The 6,727-nt window shown below is 39.8% G+C and overlaps 1 pseudogene; it reads left to right on the plus strand.

Annotated features, from left to right (window-relative positions):
• Window positions 1–312: 312 nt before the first annotated feature.
• Window positions 313–5,533, plus strand: LOC117837395 (photosystem I P700 chlorophyll a apoprotein A2-like; annotated as a pseudogene).
• Window positions 5,534–6,727: the final 1,194 nt, after the last annotated feature.

Genomic DNA, 6,727 nt, shown 5'->3' on the forward strand with positions numbered 1-6,727 from the left:
AACGTGCACCAACACCTACAATGCTAGATTGCAGTGTTGAAGAGTAGGAGTACTGTACGAGTGAGAGATCCGTCCGGTCCGTGCCGAGACGAAACAGTCCAAGTTGTCTCCAATGGATCGAAGTGAATGATGGTGCGCTCTAGAGCTGGATGACTACCTATGTGTTATGGTGGTATTAGTTTTACGTACCGACACAAGAAGTATCTCTAAATATAAATGAAAAATTCCAACAAAAATACGTGGATATGGCTACCTATAGCATTGAACAGCAAACGAAAATGCATTATAAGTAGTCGTGCTCTGCTCGGGCTCTCAGCCTCTCACTCACCATCATATTCTCGCGGTGCAGCGTTCCTCGATTGCACACGCCTCGCTCGCTTGTGCCGTGGTGGCATGGCGTCCAGCGTCGGGAAGAAGCGCGGCGTGCCGGCGTTGGGGCGGCGGCTCATGGTGGTCGGCACCGTCCGCCTCGCCTTCACCTGGTCCTGCTCGTTCGGCTCTGCGGCGCTATGCTCCGCCACCTTCTCCTAAGCTTCGAGTATGTACAACCACTACTGGAAAATTGAGCATTCGTTCAACGCGTTAGTACCGGACACGTTGCACTGGCTGAGGCTCCAAACCGGTATTATAGAGGCTCCGGTGGTACTGTGAGTGACGACCGGTACTAAATACTAAATGTGAGAATGCCATTTAGTACCGGCTGGTAGCTTTAACCGGTACTAAATGGCTAGCCGGTACTAAATGAAACCATTTAGTACCGGTTGAAACTACCAGCCGGTACTAATGTCAACCATTTGCTCTATATAAAATGAGCTGCTTTCTTAGCTTCCTCCCCAAGCAAGCTCAACCATTTGCTCGGGCTTCGTTTTTCTTCACTCGACCAACTTCTTCACTAGACCGGTTAGCAACTTCATTCTCCCTCCTCTGGTGTCTGGGATAAATCCACAGTACCCGAAAAGAAGGAAGAAGTCGGACTCCTACAAGGATTCCCCTATAATCCTACTAGGACTCATCCCATGTAATCCTACTAGGACTCCTCCTTGTAACCGACTAGTTATCTCACCCCCCCTAAAGTATATAAATGAGGCAAGGGTATCTAGATCGGTAGAACCATCATTAATAACCAACAACTAGGCTACTCAACACCCAAGCGCAGGGCGCAATACACAACACCTCAAACAGGACGTAGGGTATTACGCTACTCTGGCGACCCGAACCTGTATAAATTCGCATCTTGTGTCCTCACTTTTACCTTCAAGTTTCAGATCTGGCTACTCCCACCAATCAATCTTTTACTTGGGTACTCCCTAGGTATCGGCAACTGGCGCGCCAGGTAGGAGTGATCTTCGATATTATCAGGCGAGCTTGAAGGACTTTATCTTCAAAATCAATCTACTCGACGAGAAGCAAGTCGCCGAATTTCGATTCGGAGCAGAGTCGAGAAGTTTAGAAAAACAGTCGGATCATGGCCAATTCCATCGGCGGAAGATGCCAACTCCTTTCAAGTTGATTCTGACAAGTTTCAGACGGCAACTTCGAACCGAAACCATACAGCATCCGGCGTATCACCCAGCGTGTGAATATTTTGAAACAGAGACGCGTTGCGTATTCAAGTCGAAGACGTCGAGTCGGTATCCGAAGCAGAAGAGGACTGCTCAAGATGGCCACCCGCCGCTGCCGATGATAGAAAGCAACCAGATGCATGCATCCCGTCTGAACCAAAGTCAAGTCTTCTCTGATGTGCAAGTCCGATACGGAGGAATATCGCGCTGCTGCTGTCCGATCAGCAGTAGAGAGAGAAAACATACAGTCTTACTGCAACATGCAAACGGAGTAATGATTACCTTTTGAGAATTGTCTTCTCCTGTGAGAAGCAATTGGACAAGGATCCTGGTACGCGCACATGAAGGCGAACACACGAGCAAGCGCTAGACGAGAATCGATTTGCTTATTCTAATCTGAAGCGGGTCAAGGCAAGCTCCACGCGTTCTCTGCATCACAAGGGAAGGTTTTTGCCTCTTCGCTGGATCAATTTAGAGGATACGCTCGTCCTCTTCCTTCATTCTTAGTTTAGGATAGTGGAAACTCTTTTTCTTTTATTTTATTTTAGGAATTTTAGGAACATTTCAACAAAGGAGATTTTTTACGGGTCAAACAAGACCTAAGACTTAATCTAAAGAAATTATTAGATTAAATCTATTTGCATTAAAAAAAGATTGCATTAAAAAAACTGATCAAAAAAGGGCGAGCGAAATAAGTGATCGAAAAACTTTCTTCTTTGTTCATCCTATCTATAAGAGGAGAGCATATGAAAAATGTAACCTATTCTTTCATTTTTTTAGCTCACAGGCCATTCGCTGGGAGTTTCGGACTTAATACCGATATTTTAGCAACAAATCTAATAAATCTAACTGTAGTGGTTGGTGTATTAATTTTTTTTTGGAAAGGGAGTGTGTGCGAGTTGTCTATTTCAAGAATAGATTGGATCTATCCGGCTGCACTTTAGAATATTTTTTAGTATTTTTTTGATAAATAAGAAAAGGTGCACGATCTCGACGAATTACTTCTGAATAACTTTAGAAATCATATGGAAGAACCATAGCATTTCGTGACTCATTGGTAAATTTACTTTGATTCTCTATAGACCAATAATGTGAGACCATTAACACGGTTAAAGCTAAACTGCTTGAAGTCCGGGCAAAAGGGGATACTCTTTCTACAACTACATTAGTCTCGAAATGCTTTAAACGGGAAATAGCTAGTGTGGAATTTATCTGATATAGAACACTCATATCGATAAAATAGTTTGAACTATTTACTAGAAGGGCATCCAGCCCTTTTTCCAATGCCGAATCGACGACCTATGTATAAAAGAGAAAGTTTTTGGATTTGAAGAAAAAATAAAAGCAATTGTATCAATTTAGATTTTCCATTTATTTAGTTTTTTTTTCTTAATGAAATTGAAATTATTAACTAACAGAGCAAACACAAATAAAGAAACAACTTTGCTGACCATGATATATTTTTATCTAGTTGGAAGAATCCTCTTATCTTAATATTCATCTAGTCTTATATATGTTTGGGTATATAGAAATACAAACAGAAAACAGAGGATAGGCTCATTACATAAAAAAAGATATGGAAATAGCCATAATACATAGCAAAAGAGAAAAAAAGGAGCGGGAGAGCCAAATGAATCGAAAGATTCATGTTTGGTTCGGGAAGAGATCATAAAAATTGTAAACTTAATAGCAAGATAATCTACTTTCCTTAAAAGATTTATTAGATAATAAAAAATAGAGGATCTTAAGTACTATTCGAAATTCGGAAGAATTGCATAGAGGGACCCTTGAACAACTCGAAAAAGCTCGGATTCGATTACAGAAAGTTGAACTAGAAGCAGATGAGTATCGAATGAATGGATACTCTGAAATAGAATGAGAAAAAGCAAATTTGATTAATGCTACTTCTATTAGTTTGGAACAATTAGAAAAGTCTAAAAACGAAACCCTTTATTTTGAAAAACAAAGGGCGATGAATCAGGTTCGACAACGGGTTTTCCAACAAGCCGTACAAGGAGCTCTAGGAACTTTGAATAGTTGTTTGAATACCGAGTTACATTTCCGTACGATTCGTGCTAATATTGGCATTCTCGGGGCCATAGAATGGAAGAGATAATGAAATTTATTAGGTTTTGAACTTCTACTTTCTTTTAGAATTTAGGCATTATTTTCCCCTTGCTTTCGAAAAAAAGATTCAAGAAACACTAATGGCAACCCTTCGAGTCGACGAAATTAATAAAATTCTCCGCAAACGTATTGAACAATTTAATAGGAAAGTAGGGATTGAGAATATCGGTCGCGTAGTTCAAGTGGGGGATGGGATTGCTCATATTATAGGTCTTGGTGAAATAATGTCAAGTGAATTAGTCAAATTTGTGGAAGGGACGAGAGGTATTGCTCTGAATTTGGAATCCAAAAATGTTGGAATTGTATTAATGGGCGATGGGTTGATGATACAAGAGGGAAGTTTTGTAAAAGCAACAGGAAGAATTGCTCAGATATCCGTGAGCGAGGCTTACTTGGGTCGTGTTATAAATGCTCTCGCTAAACCTATTGATGGGAGAGGCGAAATTGTCGCTTCGGAATCTCGCTTAATTGAATCTCCTGCTCTAGGTATAATTTCTATGCGTTCCGTATATGAACCCCTTCAAATAGGGCTTATTGCTATCGATTCGATGATCCCCATAAGGCGCGGTCAACGAGAGTTAATTATTGGGGACAGACAGACCGGCAAAACAGCACTAGCCACTTCGCTTTTCTTAACAATAGGACCCGGAGATTTCTTGGTTCATCATGCTATTGCTCTAGGTTTGCATACAACTGCATTGATTTTAGTAAAGGGTGCTTTAGATGCACGCGGTTCCAAATTAATGCCGGATAAAAAGGATTTCGGATATAGTTTTCCTTGCGACGGCCCAGGGCACGGTGGTACTTGTGATATTTCTGCTTGGGACGCGTTTTATTTGCAGTTTTCTAGATGTTAAATACAGTTGGATGGGTTACTTTTTATTGGCATTGGAAACACATCACATTATGGCAGGGCAACATTTCACAATTTAATGAATCCTCCACTTATTTGATGGGATGGTTAAGAGATTACCTATGGTTAAACTCTTCACAACTTATCAATGGATATAATCCTTTTGGGATGAATAGTTTATCAGTATGGGCTTGGATGTTCTTATTTGGACATCTTGTTTGGGCAACTGGATTTATGTTCTTAATTTCCTAGCGTGGATATTGGTAGGAATTAATTGAGACTTTAGCATGGGCCCATGAACGCACACCTTTGGCTAATTTAATTCGCTGGAGAGATAAGCCCGTGGCTCTTTCCATTGTGCAACCAAGATTGATTGGATTAGCCCACTTTTCTGTGGGTTATATATTCACTTATGCAGCTTTCTTGATTGCCTTAACATCAGGCAAGTTTGGTTAATTTAGTTTTTTTTTTGTTTTTTTTACTGTATCAGAACCTAGTTTTACTCTTGATGGAGAGGGAGGATCTGCCTTTTTAGATTTTTTTTCTATTTATTTTTCCATCTAGGATTAGAACCATATACTTGGTAATAATAGGAACGGCACATTATGGCAAAAAAAAAAGTTTGATTCAGAGGGAGAAGAAGCGGCAGAAATTATAAAAAAGATATCATTTGATTCGTGGATCCTCAAAAAAAGGATAAGAAGCAAAGTTTCCCCTTTGAGTTTGAGCGAAAAAAAATGCAAGAAAAATTGCAATCCCTACCACGTAATAGTGCATCTACACCCCTTCATCGATGTTGTTTTTTAACCGGAAGACCTAGAGCTAACTATCGAGACTTTGGGCTATCCGGACACATACTTCGAGAAATGGTTTATGCATGTTTGTTACCGAGTGCAACAAGATCCAGTTGGTAAGGATAAAATACCCTTTCATATTTGTATGGTATTCTCGAATTGATGATCGTAGAAGAGCCCTTTTTACCATTCTGTATAAATGGACTATTCTATTTATATAGATATGGTAGAGGGGCGTATCCGATCCCCTTTTATCCACAAGTTCCCCGCTCTTTAGTTTAAGAAGGTAGAGCAGTTTGGTAGTTCACAAAGCTCATAACCTTAGGGTTACAGGTTCGATACTCACTACCCGCTCCATATTCCTTCTTTATGATATATGTACCATCCATTTGTATATGGTATATGGATTTTTTTTCTTTCCTAAAAGAGTTTCAGTCTAACAGTTTTTTATTTTTTCTCTTGTTCCGAGAAAAAAAGTAAAAGAAAGAAAAAAATACGAAAGAAAAGCATCCATTGTCTAATGGATAGGACAGAGGTCTTCTAAACCTTTGGTATAGTTTCAAATTCTATCGGACACAATCTTTTTTCTATCTATTCTTTAAATAACTATACTAAAAACTAAGAAAACTTATTTGCATGATTCAAATGAAAAATCTTTCTCAATGATTCCTCTTCTACTAACACGAGTTCTACTAATAAGAGTAGACATGCTATATTTATGTTTGTTCCTGAAGGGAAAACCGTTCAAGCTGTTCCTGAATAGCTTCCTTTAAAAGGGTTTCTGCTTGCTCGGTGAATGTCTTGCTAGAAGATATAATTTCTTGGAATTGAGGTTTAGTATCTTTTAGGTGCTTACGTAACTCATCCAGAAATTTCTTTACCTGTTCAATTTCTAACGAATCAAGATATCCTCTCGTTCCGGTATAAATGGTAGCTACTTGCTCTTCCACTGGGAGAGGGTTTGATTGGGTTTGTCTAAGCAATTCTCGTAATCATCGACCCCTTGCCAATTGATTCTGACATGTTTTATTGAGAGCAGAGGCGAATTGTGCAAAGGCTTGTAACTCCGCGAATTGAGCTAATTCCAATTTTGATTTGCCAGCTACTTGTTTCAGGGCTTTAATTTGAGCTGCGGATCCTACTCTCTGGAAACGGAAATACCCACATTAATAGCAGGTCGAATTCCGACATTGAATAGATCCGCGGATAAGAATATTTGTCCATCTGCAATTGAGATTACATTAGTAGGAATATAGGCGGAAACGTCTCCACTATTGGTAAAGCGGTCATACTCCCTTCGCCTAAAAGAGAATTTAATTTAGCAGCTCTTTCTAAAAGGTGTGAATACATATAAAAAACATCCCCTGGATAAGCTTCGCGGCCGAGGGGTC

This window comes from Setaria viridis, chromosome 9 (assembly GCF_005286985.2).
Source record: "Setaria viridis chromosome 9, Setaria_viridis_v4.0, whole genome shotgun sequence".
Classification (NCBI taxonomy): domain Eukaryota; kingdom Viridiplantae; phylum Streptophyta; class Magnoliopsida; order Poales; family Poaceae; genus Setaria; species Setaria viridis.